The sequence below is a fragment of the Aphelocoma coerulescens genome, chromosome 5 (genome assembly GCF_041296385.1).
Source record: "Aphelocoma coerulescens isolate FSJ_1873_10779 chromosome 5, UR_Acoe_1.0, whole genome shotgun sequence".
Lineage (NCBI taxonomy): Eukaryota > Metazoa > Chordata > Aves > Passeriformes > Corvidae > Aphelocoma > Aphelocoma coerulescens.
Window position 1 is genome coordinate 56,412,489 of NC_091019.1, and position 17,392 is coordinate 56,429,880.

Here is a 17,392-nt window from a genome sequence, read left to right on the forward strand (position 1 = left end):
GGTCTCTTTGTGTCTTTATAAAGAGGAACAGAAAGAAGAGGGATATTTTTACATACATAGTATACTAAAAAAACCAACAAAAACAAAATCCAATCCTAAATAAACATATATAGCTTGATTTTTATCTCTGGCCAAAATATTTCCAGCACAATGATGAAAATATAGTTATTTTTTACTCCACCAACTTACACCACCCGTGTTTTTTAACCATTTTTATCTCTTGTCTATCTTAACCCACATCTCTGACCTTCCCACAGCAGCCAGCCAAGGAAACAGGAAATACATGGCCCTCTGGCAGCTGGGGAGATCTGTACAACTGCATCCTGGTTGATGATCTCTTTCCCCAAATTTTGTACTACACAACTATACCCCTCATGAAATCTCTGCGGCACACACTGCTGCAAGATGAGGAGAGTATGTGTCACCACATGGTAATGCCTATTCTGCTGCTTATACTAACAGATACTATGAATCTCCAGGCTGATTCAGCTATTTTTATTTTAAACTCAGTAATGGATTGGAACTTCGATCATTTTTTGGATTAAAACACCAGGAAATATCTAAATTACATCGTCAACAATTTATAGACAAGACTAAAACTGTAAAATAAAGTTTGTAAAATAATGAAAGGCACTTGTATTGTCCACACAAGAGAAGCAAGAGAAAAAATTGGTGTGAATTGAAGGGGTGAATGATGAAAATTACTGTCTTAGTGTTCTAGTGATACTCAGATGGCAAGAGAATAGCTGTGAACATCTGAAGTAAAGATGAAAAAAGTTACACTGCTGAGAAATGACTGTAATACACATCAATCCAGCTCCTGTCATCAAAAGTCAACTACTTTTCAGTTGTCAGAAAGGCATAAATGGGACATAAAATCTGGTAGATTTCTGTCGAGGACATAAAGAGATAGATCCCTTGCCACCACAATATCTGCTCCACAGAGGGCACCCTGCTGTAGCTGTCAAATTCTCAAGCTGCCAGGCCTTGAATGTAAGTTAGAAAGAATAACAGCTTTTTATTTGATCACGGTTACTACAGGACATTCATCTGTCATTGACCAGTGTGGCATAATGTCCCTCTTGTCTCCCTGAACAATATACACTGTCTCTTTGCCTGTTTTCTCAAACACAACATACCAGGATGAAGTTGATATCTGAAGAGCCTGCATGACTCTGAGCCCACTAAGGACACTTCCACTTGTGAGTTGGCAGCAGGTGTTTCCAAAGCTTTCCTGCTGATCAGGTTGCTTGCCAGCAGAAATGTTCACATTTGCCCATAGCTGTGATGGACAAGCTCTCTTTGGCTGCTTAATCTTGTTTTAAATCATGTTCCATGAAGGGACTCACCGAGTGAGGTTGGTCCCTTTAGAAAGCAGAAGATTTCTGCTTTTCAAAGGATAGGTTTACTACTGGAAGTGGAGTGTCTGTGGCACAAGAGGAGAGTTTCTTCTAAGAGCAGTGAGCCCTCAGCACATGCATAGACTGAGAAACTCTTTAGAGGAACAGAGAGTGGAAATCTGGGGCTCTCAGATGGTAGTAATAAGTACCCCAGGACCAGAAGGGATTGCTTTGTGTTTGTTGCAATTCAGAAATATTCTGTTTTGTTGGAAACCAACTATAGAAGCAACCATGTACTTGCAAGGATAGACTGGGCAGGAGTCATCTTGGCTACATCAGAATATAAGCACAACCATGGTAAGCCAATGGTTCATTTTGCTCCCTGCTGGGTCTCCTACATCACAGATGCAAAGTTGCAGTAAAACTGAAAGACTATCAAAAGAATTCTGAAAACCTAAGGATTTATCAATCACATAATCCTTACCCATATTTCTATTGAATTCTGGAAAGAACTGTAAAAGATTTGCAATGAAGAGCTTCTCTGTACAAAGAAAATCCATGCTGACTTCTTCATTAAAAGAACCAAGGTTGACTCTTGCCAGTTAAATCAGATGTATCACATAACCATTCATTCCACTCTTTATTATAGTTTCTACTAATTTTCTCTTAATTTCTCTTCTTTAAAAACAGACTTAATGTCACCCCTGAGTCGTCAGATACAGATGCAATTTAATTAAAAGGGCATACACCATGATTCAGCTATTTCATCCTTGACTTCCTTTGGATCCCATAAGTGAATACATTCTGGTTCTGAGGATGTGTGACTGTTCATTTTTTCAGTCAGTTCCAGCATCCCTTCAGAATCACTTCAATTGACGTGTCCCCCATAAAGAATGATTTTTCAATAGGAATACCCCTCATTTCTTCTGCCATGAACAGTGATGCAGAAAAAGTTTCTACCACCTCTGAAATTGCTCTGTGTTCTCTGAGCATGTTTTGATACCCTGTCCATGAGCAGACCCTACAAATTTTCTGGCAGATCCTTTGTTTCTCATGAGTATTAATAAATACTTATTAGTAGTTTTGCTTACTTTTGCTAGCTGCTTCTTCAGTGTCCTTGCTGTTTCTTCTTTGTTTGTAGACATTCAAAGGGTGTAACTACCTACATTCTTTCCCACCCAGTCATTTCCAGGTTCCTCTGTTTTAAAGCAACTGGTTTAGTCCATGTTCCATTAAAATCTTGTTTATTTGAGTTTTGAAACATTTCAGTCTTTGAGACATCACTCCAGGATGAAGCCCAGGCAAAGCCTTCTCAGAGAACTGACTAATGTAAGATATCTTCATAATGCTGTTATTCTTCTATATCCTATTAAAGAGTCTTATTTGATTTCCCAATTCTCCCAAGCAGCAGTCATCAGGGGTCTACCATCTGCACAGATCAGAAGGAAAAAACATGTTTCTAAGGTGCTTCAGGAATGTGTTTATTTTCAGCAGTTCCCAGTAAATAAAGAACGCTTCCAGAATTACTCTGACAAAGCAATTTATGTTTAATTAATAATTTGATTTTGTTTTCAAATTTCCAAGTAAATACTTATGTGATGCTCTTGAGTACCTGTTCTTTTTCAGATATTGTACATTTTTTGTCATTGATTCTTACACCCACCAGCCTAAATCTCAAGAGAGGACATCTGTTACTGAGCTGTCTGTGTGTAAGCCTGGACTTTCATCTGAAGAAACTGCACAGGAAATCAGAGTCCACTGCCCAGTTTGTTCTTGATTGTTCTTGATGCAACATGTAAAAGTTTCAGGTCTCACTGCTTTAAAATACACCAAAAATACTTCACATCTATGAGTGATAGCCTACTGCATGAAGGAAGCAAATACTGAAGGATGAATTCCATTACTAACAGGGGACAAGTTCCAGACTGCATTCTCCTCAGAGACAGTAGCTCTAATCTGGATTCCAAGGGGCAAAGGGGCAAACCCTTGGCAAGAAAAAACTGGAAATCCCATTTATCATCTCTGTTCTGCAATGACCTCTCATGATGGCTGTCCCAGGAAACTGTTAAGATATGGAGGCTTGTGAATGTGTGAGCTCAAATGAGATGACATTTTAGAAGCAGTTCTTGGAAACAAAATTAACCATGAGTTTCAAAAAAAATTCCAAATGTAGCATTAATTTTAAATTATTTAGTTTCCCTTCAGTCATTTATTTATACATAAACAAGCCATCCTCACTCATCCTATATATGCAGACATAAACAAATTAATTAATTGTTTTCTACAACAGCCTTAAAAAGGAAAGAGTGAGAGAGAGACTTTCCGCTTCTATGTACTTGGAAACTGCTAGTATAGGGACTTGATAACTTGATAACAAGAAAGAAGCAAGTCCTAAAATAGAAACAGACATAATATTTCTTTGAATTGAACGATATGCATTAGAAATTTAATCATTCTTCACTTGACAAGGATAACAGGAGAAAGTGTAATATCTGTAAGATAAATCATATGGTAGGGATAGAGGCCAAACAGTAACAACTTTAAAACAGTGGTTTTATCCCATTCGTGGCATGTGTTTTATTTGCCCTTGATATTCCTTTTAAAAGGTTATTAAATACTCTTTGGTAAAAATTCTTCAAATTTCCACCAAATTTAATTAACAGCCAGTTCCAACCAATCTGATTTGGTGCTAGTCTTGTCCTCTGTACAGGTCCTCTATTCTATCCTCAGTGATATGTGTGTAGAAAGCAGCTGCTCTCAGACTGGGTTGAGCTCAGCAGTCTCTTCTGATCACACTGGTTATTCCCCAGGTTTCACCATTTTCTTCCCTCTGAACCACACATTAATCACCTTTCTGGGTCATCATATGCAAATGAGTGGTTGGGTTGTGGGGACACTTCAAATTAAGAAGATTTTGCAGTGCCCATTCATGGATTGCTTTCTCAGCAACTGTGTGTCACTGATAACAGCAATCAGTAACAGAGCCACTATTACAGTGTGGTCTGGTCCTTCTTCTCAGTCATTTCCCATAGATGAGTTCCTGACTTTTAAAATCCAAGTACTCAAATGAGAAAACTTACATGCCATTTAATTTACCTCTATCTCATTTCACCTCCTATTAATCTACTTGCTTCCTCCTGTGTTATTTTTTTTCATGGAGATCTGATCTTGTCCAACTGTAACATGAGGGGTTTCCTCATCACATTTCTAATTTTCGTGCCAAATTCATTACTGAAAACATTAAACAAGGTTAATCTGGAAAAATACTCAAAAAGAACTCCAGTAATCTCCCTCTGTCCAGCCAGATACTTTCCCTTTCTACTTTTCTTATTGCCATCATGCCTCTAACCAACTTCTTACCATGGTTACAGTTCCTGCACTTTAATTTCCAACTTTTGCACTTAACTAAATTCCCATGTGCCCCTGTTCTGGTTTCAGACAGGAACAGGGTTAATTTTTTGCAATTGCCATGAGGGGTGAGGCCAGGACCCTGATGTTATTTGATACCACCTCATGTCACTGCCAGAGGCAGGGGTAAGGGACTCTCTCTCCATTCTGAGGAAAAGGGCCATCCTTCCAGTGTCACAGAAGAGCTGATCAGTATTTCCAAGCCACGACACACTGCTTGGTTGACATCCAGATAGATGGTTTCATTCCCCTTTCTGCTGTCTAGAAAACCAGTTATCATATTAGAGAAAGTTATTCATTTTCTTTTTTGCAACATCTATGTTTGGTAAACCCCGTAAATGTTTCCCATTTACAGTGATATACAAATTAGAAAATTCCTTTGGAGAAAATTCCATTAAAAGGGGGAGAAGCTCTTCATTACTGAAAAGCAGGTCAAACTGGTAAGTAAAATACTCATGTAGACTAAAGAGAAACCCAAACTCAAGTCTTCCTTGTTTCATCTCTAACATGAATGTGTACACTTTGCTTTGACATTGTTTTGAGCCAATTTGAACTGAAATTCCAAGGAGAGCCAAACTTGTTAGCAGCAAATAAACAGAAGGAAGGAAGATCCAGGAGTGTTACACAGGGAAATCGCCTGTTGCTAAGAGCTGCTCTTGTCAAGGGAATAGAGATTTGCAAAGCACATCCCTCCCTGTGACAGGAACGGATGTATATTCCCAAATCTCCTGAAGGATAGAAATAAATTACATCTGATCTAGACGGATACATTATATATATGCTCACTTACTTACATTTTGAAAAGAATTAGTATAGAAGTTTAAATAAAAATGGGCAAGTAGGTACAGAGCTGGTACAAGACTTGTTTTGAATACCTAAGTTCTACAGCAATACAAAGTATTATTCTCATCCTTAATAATAATAATAGTAATAATAATGATAATAATAATATCATAAGCACTTCTATAAAAAAGTACAAAATTAAAGATAAAAGTCATCTTTGTCTTGTAGCAAGCTGCAACATAAGGTAAGGCATATGGAAAATGCCTCAAAGACTCAATAAAACCCTTAAAGGCATATATCTTGTGTGATCTGTATTTGAGAAACCAGTATTTCTTTAAAGAAAGTTATCTCTGGGTGATAATAAGCTGCTGGTGAAGTATTTTTCCTTTCTACATCAGCTGAGGTAGTTGGTCATGGTAGGGAGAGCAAGAGCTGCCTATTTCATCTGTGTCAAATACAGAACAGTCTTTATCCACCATTCTAAATCAGACCTCAGGTGTATCTATACATGTTTCTGATGCCTACCCACTTATAGATCTCAGCAGTTTTCACCCCAGGGAAAGTATTCTTTCTGCTGCAATGTGAATACAGTTCTGTCCCTTCATCTATAAGCCACTGTTGATTTCCTCAGGTATTTTATTTGCAGCATTAGAAATTAAATGACCCCTCTTAGAATTTCAAAGAAATAAATAAATCCCCATCTCGTTCATCCAATCCCTCTTCTGAAAAAACCGATAACCTCCTTTTCAAACAAATGCTATATTCTGAGCAGCAGACCTCTGTCACTTCAGATGAGCTGTACCTCTCATCTTGCAGAGGTCAATGCAGTGCAGTGAAATGACAATGGCTGACTCTCTTATGTTATTTTTTTAGAGTATCATCATCCCACAGCAGCCAAGCAGCAAGGCTGCTCAGAGCAGTATGCCATACTGGGTAACACATTGTCATGGCAACCAAACAAATGGGTCATCCCACTCCTGCTTGCTTCCATTGTTGCACAGTGTGTGAGAGAAATCACAGCACGAGCGGGAATGTGTCTTTGTGCTTCTGTGAGACTGAGCCAAGTTCCCTTCCCAATCTGCTCTTGGGCACAGTACCTCTTGGAGAAGCACTGGGCCTGTGTGCCTGCATATGCACAGGTCCATGAGCTCAGTGGGTAGACAAGGGCTCAGGAGCAAAAGCAACTCCCAGGAACCAGTAATGATCTCCTCTTCTCCTACATATTACTAGATAATAGCAAGGAACACACTACTAAAACAATGGCAATAAAGTGGGGATGGCTGAGCCAAGTGTCATGATGGAATACCTGGGCAATGTGGTGATTCAGTGGGACAAGTGGATGAGGGAGTTATGTGAGGATTGTGAAGTGGTGTGTCTGTTGAGCACTGCTTTCTTCTCACTATGTCTGTCCAGTGCTTTCCTCACTGCTCCAGTCTTGCTCTTGTTCTCCTTCCTCACAGTTCTCATTCACATTCTTTTCTGTGTTCTGTAATAACCCTTTGCCAAAACTTCATCTTCTGATCCTGTGGTCCTATGGGCTCACATGCACCCTGCCACTCTCCATAGGTCCTGATAGGACAGTTTCTGAATCACCCATCTTTCACACTGCAAGATACATTCTCTCATAGGGCTTTGCTTTCAGGCAGATGAGAACTTAATCAAGTTTACAGCTATTCCAGCTGGAATTGTGTGAGCCAGACATCTGGATGAAGAAATTGTTTTCTTGAAGTTTACATAATTACTGTCAGCCAAAATTCATAAAATGTTTCCAAGATTCGGGATAAGGCTGACATAGGCATGGGCCAAAATTATTGTAATTATTAAAAAATTTAAACAAATTTCCCACATGTTGCCTATTCCTATGGTACAGAGCAGGGATATGCAGTTTATCAGGACATGCTGCAGTTTTCTACAGAGCACCCTTCCTTTTTACTTATGAATATCTGTTCTTTTCCAAATGAGATATAACCCCTGAAAAAATTGTCATTTGCACATATCAACAGAAAATTCTTAATGTTTGCAAGATAAGACCTCAACAGGTATTTTTTATGCTGTGCATGTTGCAGGCCAGAAACTGAAGTGCAGTGTTCCCCAAGAAGAGGATGAGACTGAGATAGTCTGAAAAAGGTAAGCAGACTCTAGAGATGGGAGCTGGATCAAGAGGAAAACCAAGACCAGTAGATGAGAAGACAAGTTTAAGATGATGAATCATAAAATGGTAAAGGGTTGGGAGAGACCTTAAAGATCATCCAGCTCCAACACCCCTGCCATGGGTAGGGACACCTTCCACTAGAACAAGTGGCTCAAAACCCCTTCCAATGGACCTTAAATACTTCTAGGGATGGGGCATCCACAACTTCTCTGGGCAATATGTGCCAGTGCCTTATTACCCTCACAGTAAAGAACACTTCCTTATATTTAATCTGAGTCTACCCTCTTTCAGTTTAAGATGTTACCCTTATCACCACACACCTTGATATTGAGTTCCTTCCCATCTTTCCTCTAGAGGAAAAAGATGACTCAAAGCCAGTGAGTAGATGTTTTCAGAGTGTGAACAAATGAGAATAAACAAGAAGGGTTCTGAATTTTATGACAGTCCCAGATACTGGAGAAGAACTAGGACTGGACAGGCAAGCAGATTGTGGGAAGGGACCCTGTTGTGACATAGTGCAGGGTGCAGATTTGCAGATGAATAACCACTTAGGTGAGAAGAGGAAGGTACAAGAGACAGCCATGGGGAGTGAGAGAAAAAATAAATGAGGAGGCTCAGCTGCCCGGAGAGCAGTGGTGGAGCGGGAGGACTGAAGGAGAGGAGCAGCATAAAGTCTAGGAAAGGAGAATGAGAGTGTTTCTAAAGGAACACCGATGTGAGAAATCCAGGAAAGCATAACAGAGACTGAGCTATAAAATACTCTAATAAAGAAATGCTGGAAACATGGGACAGAAAGGATTGATCTTAAGGAGAAACAGCAAGAACTATACCTGGAATGGAATTAAAAATTCATGTCTCAGCATTCACATGCTCTCAGCAAATATGTGTAAAACTCCTCAGCAAAGGCTCTCATTGCTTCATCAAGAATGACTATTTGCCTTGACTGGGAGTTACCTCACCAGCTTCAAGCTGCAGAGTTCTCTGAAGTACCTGTAGTTGTTGCCAACATGCAGGAAAACCATGAAGACACCAGGCTGATACCACATTATGGGATATTCCACTCCTGTTTCTGAATTAAAAACAAACAAGCCATCAAAAAATGGAAAAAAGCAGAATATTACCTGCAAGCTACTTTTAAAGCATCATGAAGCTCACAAAACATTGGCAATGCACTTCTTGCTTTTTTCGCTGCAATCTTTTTTCAACCCACTTGCATGGCTTTGTATGGTGGAAGGTTTACATAAATGCTGTGCACTTTAACTGCCACAGGAATCAGGGCTCAGTTTAATGGAACAGTATGTTGTGAAAATGAACCATGGCTGGGCTGTGAAAGGTGCCCAGTCCACAGGCCCACAGGTCAGAAGCTGTCTAATGTGCTAAATGCACTGAAAAAGTCTTGCACTGGCAACTCAGAGCAAGCAGGAACTGGGCTTTTTTTACTTCTTTTGCTTCTCAGTCCTCCAGATATAAAAATGTTCTAGTACTGCTTCATGTTACAGAGATGCTCTGAAAATATGTTCATTTCTATTTTTGTAGCTGTTGGGTGCAAATACAAACAGAATGAGAAGTCTCAGAGAAAGTTCAACAACTCTTTAGAACCGGTTTTGAAAAATGCAAGAGGTAAGGCACAGGAGCCACATGAGTAAACAGAATACTGAAAATCTATTTAAAAAGTGAGCACTCAATCAGGCAGATGTGCCATGAAAAAACACAGTATGTAATGATGAGATTGCAGACGGAATTAGAAAGCATAATCACAAAAAGCCAAATTAAGTTTGCATGTGGATCTTAATTCTTGCATCATTTCCCATCTGTTGAGGGCTTGACTTATCAGCCTCAAAACCACTGTAATAATATAACATTGTACAGGTTTTGTACATAGTCTTACTTTCTGCAAAGACACAAATGTTGAAGCAATAAGAAAGCCCCATCCTTCAGATCCATGGGAAGAGTGAACTCTTCCCTGGATCGTCGTGGTCATGTTATTTTGTTGTGGTTGTGTCCTAGTTTGTTGTCCTGCTTTCATTATTGTGTTCTTTCACATTTTTCTGAGTAAAATGTACCTCTCTATCTACTTATTTAGTCCTCTGTGCAGTCAGATTACAGTCCTGATGGCAGTTGCAAGATCTGTAATGCAACACAAATGTTACATCATCTTGGTATTGTCAAAATTACTAAGAGCCCATCACAGGGTATTTTAGAAATGCAATGTAAAAAGACAGCCTTTGAACTAAGGAATTTATAAATTCAGAGTAAGACACAGCTATAGAAATAAGACACAAACACATACAAAACACACAAGTTGATGAAAAAGTAGTAAAATACAGTATATTATAGTAGTAATAATAAAAAGGTAGTAAAATACAATATATATGAGAAAAAAATCATTAGTTTTCTGCATTTATGGAAACATAATTGAAAGCATTGTTGTGTCTTTCATATCAGACCTGCTTTACACTGCTTTCCGAAGTTGCAGCTAAAGGGAGAGCTATTTATCTCTTCCTTGTCACTGGAGGCTTTTACCTATAGTCAGCAAAATGCAAGCCAGCAATCATGTAATATATAACAGACTCTTTGTTCAGTTTCCAGTTCCCAAAGCCCTGTTGTGCCCACTGTTTTATCACCATCTAAAAATTTAATTTCGTTAGGTGTAACAAGGAGACTAAGGCAAAATCTACATTCTACTAATGGTGAACATTACTAAATCAGAAAACTAAGGGATTCAATGTTACTGCATTATGCAAGAGAACAAGATTCAAAAGATTTATGACACATTTCTGTTTGAAGATTCAAAGGGAATAGTGGGGAAATTACACATTTGAACAAAATGCCTAAGGATTATTGCACTTGGAAGAGAAATATCATACTTGTGCTTAAATTTAAATTCACAAGCAATATGAAGATGAAACATTTAGTTTACAGAAGACCTGCAAGAGGGAGCAATGTATAGCTACCATAGTTCATGCTAGCAGCAATAAAGATTATAAAAGGCAAACATAAAAATATCACTGTTCCAAGAGCATGAGCACATGGATGTTCCAGCAGAAGATCCATAGTTCATATTAGTTCAGGAAACTGAAACTGTGCCCACTTCTGACACAACGAACCAGTATTTCCCTTGACAATACCCATCACTGGAAATTCAGAATGCAAGGGAATTCTGTATTTAGTTCCAGTTTTTAACATGGCCTGTACCAAAAAGCTCCTTTCTTTTTTTTTTTGCCTAATTTCTTTCTCCTTCTTTCCCAGTCTGTGGTTCACTCCAAAGGTGAACCTTATTATTAAATATAATAATAATAAGAAGAAAGAGGGATGCAGAAGACCTAACCATGCATTCCTGACTTAGCCACAAGCGTGAGTTTGAACTAATTACTTTATTTCTTTGTGCCTCAGCTTTTGTCTCTGTGAAATGGAACCAACAACAAACCAGTGCAAAAGCAGGATCTCAGCAAACTCATTCTTGCTTATCAAGTTATCTTCATATGATTTGCAAAAATCCTATCAGTTAGATCTGATTTGGGAAAAACAAACCACATTTAATTCAGCCTTGCTTTGGCCACCTCGCTCAATCTTCACCACTAAGGAATGGTGAGGTGTTTCAGGCACAACAACAACAACAATTACATTCTTGCTGAATTAATTTCCAACATTAATCTTAAACCACGCTTTATAAAATAATTCCTATCACTGAGCCTTCTACATTAATATGTACTAAGCACTGGATAAACTCGCTGAAGTAATTAATTTGTTTCACACTGGAATTACAGGGAAAAAAGTCATACTTTTTGTTATTCAAAAATTTTCAGGCTTCCTGACTTGAAGCATTTACCATCATTAACAATTTACAATATATCATTGTGGCACCATTATCAAATATTTGTCCTTCACTTGCAAATTCTTTCAAGATAAGGCTAGAAAGAAGAAAAATTTCCTGGCAAGTGCAGAGCTGAGACATGAACTAAACCAAAGGAAACAGGTTGTATATCTTTGTGAAAATTATTTTCTTGATATTACTTGTGTATAAAGGGTTGACAATTTTCCAATCTCTGTTTTTCTTGGCCTTGATGCTAGACTGAGGGAAAGAGCTTCTGGCTATGGCAAAAAGGACTGCTTCTGGCATATTCTGCTTTATTATTCCCCTCAGATATTCCTTCTGGTTTGGGTTCTTTTAAATTCTCAAATAATTATTTTTATGGCACCAATTGTGGAATGATACTCTTGAGGCAGTTTTTTCATGTGTCCCCTACCGAGGAGGAAAAAATGCATTGATAGAGAACAGTGGAAATTTCATCAAAACTGATCATTTTCAACTGATGGTTATATAATACCCTGTAACAAATTGAAGATTAAATAGACCTAAACAAAATGCAAGGTAACCATAATAATGCAAATAGAACTTAGTTTAGGTTCCATTTTATAGCTTAACGATATCATTAGAGAGAGCAATGAAAACCATAACAATAAGATGCCACATTAAAAAAAAGTATCAGAACAAAAAATAATTAGAAACAGTATGGAAAAGGACAGAATTGTACAGCATAGAGATGTTATAATATAAGAGTGGAGAACAAAAAAAAAAAAAAAAAAAAAACACGGAATGCGACTATGACAGCGTTAAGCTCACCTGATTTCTAGAATTAGTGGACATATATAAAAAAAACACCACAGAAATTTGAGAAAATAAACATATATTTTGGAAAAAGCTGAACAAAAAACAACCAAACAAACAACACAGGGTAGAGAAGTGATCTGGTCTCTTTGTCAGAAAAAAACCCAAAAAAACCCAAATCAAAACTACCGGAAATGTTTTGGCATGTGATGGAATCAGCAGAACATACCCATATGTGAGGGTGTATAAATAACAATGGATCTGTTAGAGCTTGTATATAATGGAAGTAAATGCAGCATCTTTCCCTTAAAATGGCACAAAATCAGAGAAAGCACTAAGACTGAAAATAACAGCTTGCTTCTGTAGTTTGCAAAAATTCCAGCTGAGATCAAGACAAAATCAAAGACTGAATAGCAACTAGAGTTTTGACAGCAGTAATGAGTCTAGAAAGGCATGTGGATTGTTTTTCATTTATTTTTTGCCACCTAAAGCCTCCATCAGAGCCAGTTCAAAGCTTTAAAAACAGCAGGCTCCTCTAAGTACTAGAGTTCAGGTTGAAACTGTTAGTATCAGAATACACTGGAGTCTTCAGAGTGTAAAAGTTGTAAATTGTCAGAGTACATCTATTTAGTTTTGATAAATGACAATTTTATAAGATATTTCTTCATGCATTTATTTTTCTGTTATATACTTCCCCTAGATCTGTTTGTTTTCCTGTTCACTCCCCATATATAGCTATCATATATAGAGAGATATTATAAAGACTAAATTTGAATAGATTATACACACACTCAGAAATACACAGCAATGCTTTCACTTTCTGGATTATTCACATGTGGAATATCTTCCAAAAGACCTGAACAGAGGTTCAGTGTTGAATTTCCCCCTCTCTCAAACATTTAATCCTTGATAGCTCTCTATCATTTCAAACTCCATGTAGATAAAACTAAGCTATTCATTCTAATATATGTCTGTCTTGCAGTGAATTGTCCATTTTTCTTTATAAATATCCCTTTCAGCCAGAAGACAGAATAATTTATTCTGTCAATTCAGAAAACCTAAGAACATTGTGCCTCAACAGAGAGATTATTTTTCCCTCTCTTGCTTTGTCCCCTGTGTGCACACAGTCAGCCCCTGCCCAGAAATGTAGTCTCAGATCTAGTTATGTTTTATGTAGGAAGTAAAATTATTTTTCTAGCCTCAGGCAAGTACTTAAAGATATATTTTAAGATGCAATACTACTAACAAAGCAAAAAAAAAAATGTTCTGTTTACTGGCTGACTATTTAGAATCTACACTTGTATTCACTGCACCAAATCTCTTATACTACAGGAAAACATAGCAAGGTGATGTGATTTACAAACTGAACATTATCTGCATCTCTAAGCTGGTACAGCATGTTGGATGTATTGTACATGCTATGATAAAAACTTCCTAATTACTATTGACATCTGTCAGGCTGTCAAGCACCTTTTAAAAACTCCTAGGACTCAGGCTTTTTTTAAGATCAGTTTGCAAGGGAATGTTTGCCTGACCAAAAGATATTGGAGGACCACAAATTGAAATGGACATCTCAGGTAACCTAATCCAAACACCTGCTTCAGGCAATGATGATTTTAAATTAGTCTCCTCATAAGTGTACTTAACATTTCCTTAAAGACACCTAATTAATTATTTTGCCTCTACCCTGATGACAAATTGTCATACTGTCGGGTCAACCTCAGTGTTAAAAGCAAATGTCAGGCTAAATTAATCTTTCTTCTAAGTACAGTACTGGCCATTACTTCTGTCTGCTACAAGTTTTTGCATTTTTGTCTTTCCTGTTTTCACACATCATGATGGATCTATCTTTTATAATTTCTCTGTTTTTATACTAAAAAATCTTTCCATGATTCTCACACTGTCATTCAATTAACCTATGTTATTCTACTCTTCAAGTACAGGCAGCGATTACTACTATCTAAAATGACAGTGATACTCTTCGAGATCTTTGAAAAATGCCTTTGCTTAGATTTCTTTAAATACACGTGTATTCTTTTTTGTAACACCTTTGGATAAGATTTCATTTTTGTTTGCATTAGTGACAGAATCATATTTTCTGAATATATTTTATTTTATGCCTATACTTCTCCAGTTTCTCATCTTTTGTGCTGTGATGGAAAACTACTAGAAGAATAAAGTTTTTTGCTGTTGTCTTGCTTTGCTTTTCATGTATTATTTTCTTGACCCTGTATTTTAATTGCTAAGTTTTTACATCTGACAGAGTAAAGACTGAATATTTCAGAGAAGAAATATTAAGAATCTTACTGAATATTTCAAATTTCTACATTTAGGTCTATTTCCTTAAAATATCAAAGGAGGACTAGACTATGATCTCAGGGATGGCAAAATCTCTGACATTCCTAACACAGAGAAAGAGGAAAATCAGATCTATTTTTTGATCAAGTCTGCTACAGACAGTGGAAAGCTGCTCTAGTGATGAAAGTTCTGCCTCAGTCCTCAGAGCAGCCAAGATTTCATGTAATGTACTTTCCAAAACAGCTGGCAAACTTCTCTGTGCTACAGTAATTGGGTGACTGATAGCACTGAGCTACTGCTTTGACAATAGTTAGAGAGGGAGGCTGTGAGGATTTTCAGTACAAGGCAAAGGAATGAGTTTGGCTTTAACTTCTGTAAATTACTGCTGTATATTTTAGCTCTACACATTTTGGCTACTGTTCCAATGGGGAAAATTTACCGTGCTAAAAAATATATATTTTGGCAATCTCTAGCTCACTGGTAATAGCTGCAACTTCAGTGTGCAGTGAAATCTGTTCTGTGAAGAAAAACTTTCTGGCTTATGTGCCCTGACACAGACAGAGCTGGACAAGGTGCCCGTCTCCCCACTGACATTGGCAGGCATTCACCTGTTGCCTTTTGCAAGAGCAGAAACATGTTTTTGAAAAGGGTATGGTGACAGCAGAAATAATTTCATGTTTTCTTGTCAGTCACCTGCCAGTACAGCGCACTGAGTCAGCTCACTGAGGAGCCAGAGGCAGCAGAAGACAAGCTGGCGTGGGGGGACAAATGCCACTGTGCATCTGGGACATGGCAAGGGTTAGAGGGAAAGGAAAGAGGGGATGTTCTGCTCAAACCCAGCAAGTTTGTAGGCTGCTTCAGCCCATCTGGTCCTAGCACACATAAAGATGGGACAGCCTTACAGAAAGAGTGAAAGTTCCTAGTTCCTAGCCCTAGTTCCTTAGGGCTCCAGCTGCATCTGATGAGCTTTCTTCTAATGGACAGCACTAGTCTTTGAGTACAAACTTGTAAAACCAGGTAACAGAGCCTAAAACTTTATGCCTGTGTATATTCATGGCTGATGAGATCACTTCAAGGGATGAAGGATAAACGTCTCCACAACAGAGTTCCTGATACCGTAATTCAAAAAGTGCCAGGGCACTGCCCTGTAATTGATATTTTTCCCTTTCTCTTTGCAATATGTATAAGTAGTCCAAATGAATCAAAGTTATTTCACCTCCTCAAGTGCGGTCTTACAAGGTTTATGGTTTCTTTGTGACACTGATGATAGCGTCAGATTCCAGCTACCAGAGTTTGCAGGGACCTTCAGGAGCTGTAATGCCAATGAATTGCTCTGTGTTTCTTGTCTGATGCAGATCCTCAATCTCTACTCACCACTCAAGTATTTTTAGGTGAAGAAATAAATACAATCTTTACACCTTGGATGATCTCCATACCTAGACAGCTATCACATGAGATGCTTTCCTTTCCAGCTTCTAATGCAAAGGCCCAAAAAGATAAAAAAATTAAGGTCATCCTGAGTACAAATCACTAAGATCTGAAACACAGAACACAGTTACTGTAATTTTCAAGAAGTATTGTAAAGACAATGGAGATTTGGCTCAGAGTGCTTTTGGCAGTAAACAAGCTAAGTAAAAATTATTTTCATCTTGGTTTACTCAGGTGGAAGGAGGAAGAGAAGAGAATTAGCCTGGATTTACAGAATGCTGGGTTTCTGTTTTGAAATTATTTTTGGATTAGTATCTGGGCAGATTCTGTTCCAACAGATAGACTCTACTCTAAAGGAAAAGGATTATGACCTCTTAGAAATAAAATTACCAAGTTTAGTTTAGATAACAGTTGAGGAAAGTAGAAAAGATGGGAAAAATGAGATTTTTCCTATTTTCAGCAATCTAGGAGGCACCCCCGAGACATAGAAGAGTAAGAAATAGAGTTGTTCTAAAAAGTAGGTAATTTTTGCCTAACAGTGTATCTATTTTAAAAAAGCACGGAAAGTAAGGAGAGCACAAAAATTGAAGTTTGCAATGGCCATTATAACATTGTACATAGCATTGTGAGAACCAGATTTTCCTGATGATTTTTTGTAAGATGCCAGTTTTGAACAATACAGCAGGTATTCAGTAGTTATCTCAGAAAATAGAAGAAACGTGTCATCATATGTCAGTGTATCTATTTACAATGCAAATTAGGCAGATAATTTGACATTGATGAGTGTACAGATAAAGCCTATGAATTCTACAGATTCTTTACTCTTAAGGTCTCAAGAAAAAAGAATACAAGGAGAAATTTCTAGGATAGAAGGCAGAAACATTAAAGCCTTCCTTTACTAGTTGGTCGAGAACCAAAGAATGCTTAGAACCCTTTGAACTACCCAGGTTATCTCTTGGTCCAAAAATGCATAAAAGGTCTAACATAGCAGGGCTTCTACATCAGCAAGCAGAGAACTTACCACCTAAGGGAAGAATAAGCAACCTTGGGCCTATCACAACCTGAGTGTGAACAAATAACTAAGGCCAAAAGCAAAGTGAACAAAGAGCTGCTAATATTTGCCCTACAACAGCAGAGGCTTACAGAAGGGCAGAGTAAAGGATTAAGCAGTCATCATTACCACTCCACATTCTCCAGGGTGTCATGGACAACACCCCAGCAAGGCTTGGTCTGGTGAGCTATGGCAAAAGCTGTGATGCAAAGTAACCTTTTCAAAATAATAAGTAATGTTTCAGTAGTAAAAGGAAAGCAAGATAAGCAGAAAAGGCATGGAGGCAAACTGTGCTTATAGAGTCAGATAGGCACAGCTTATCT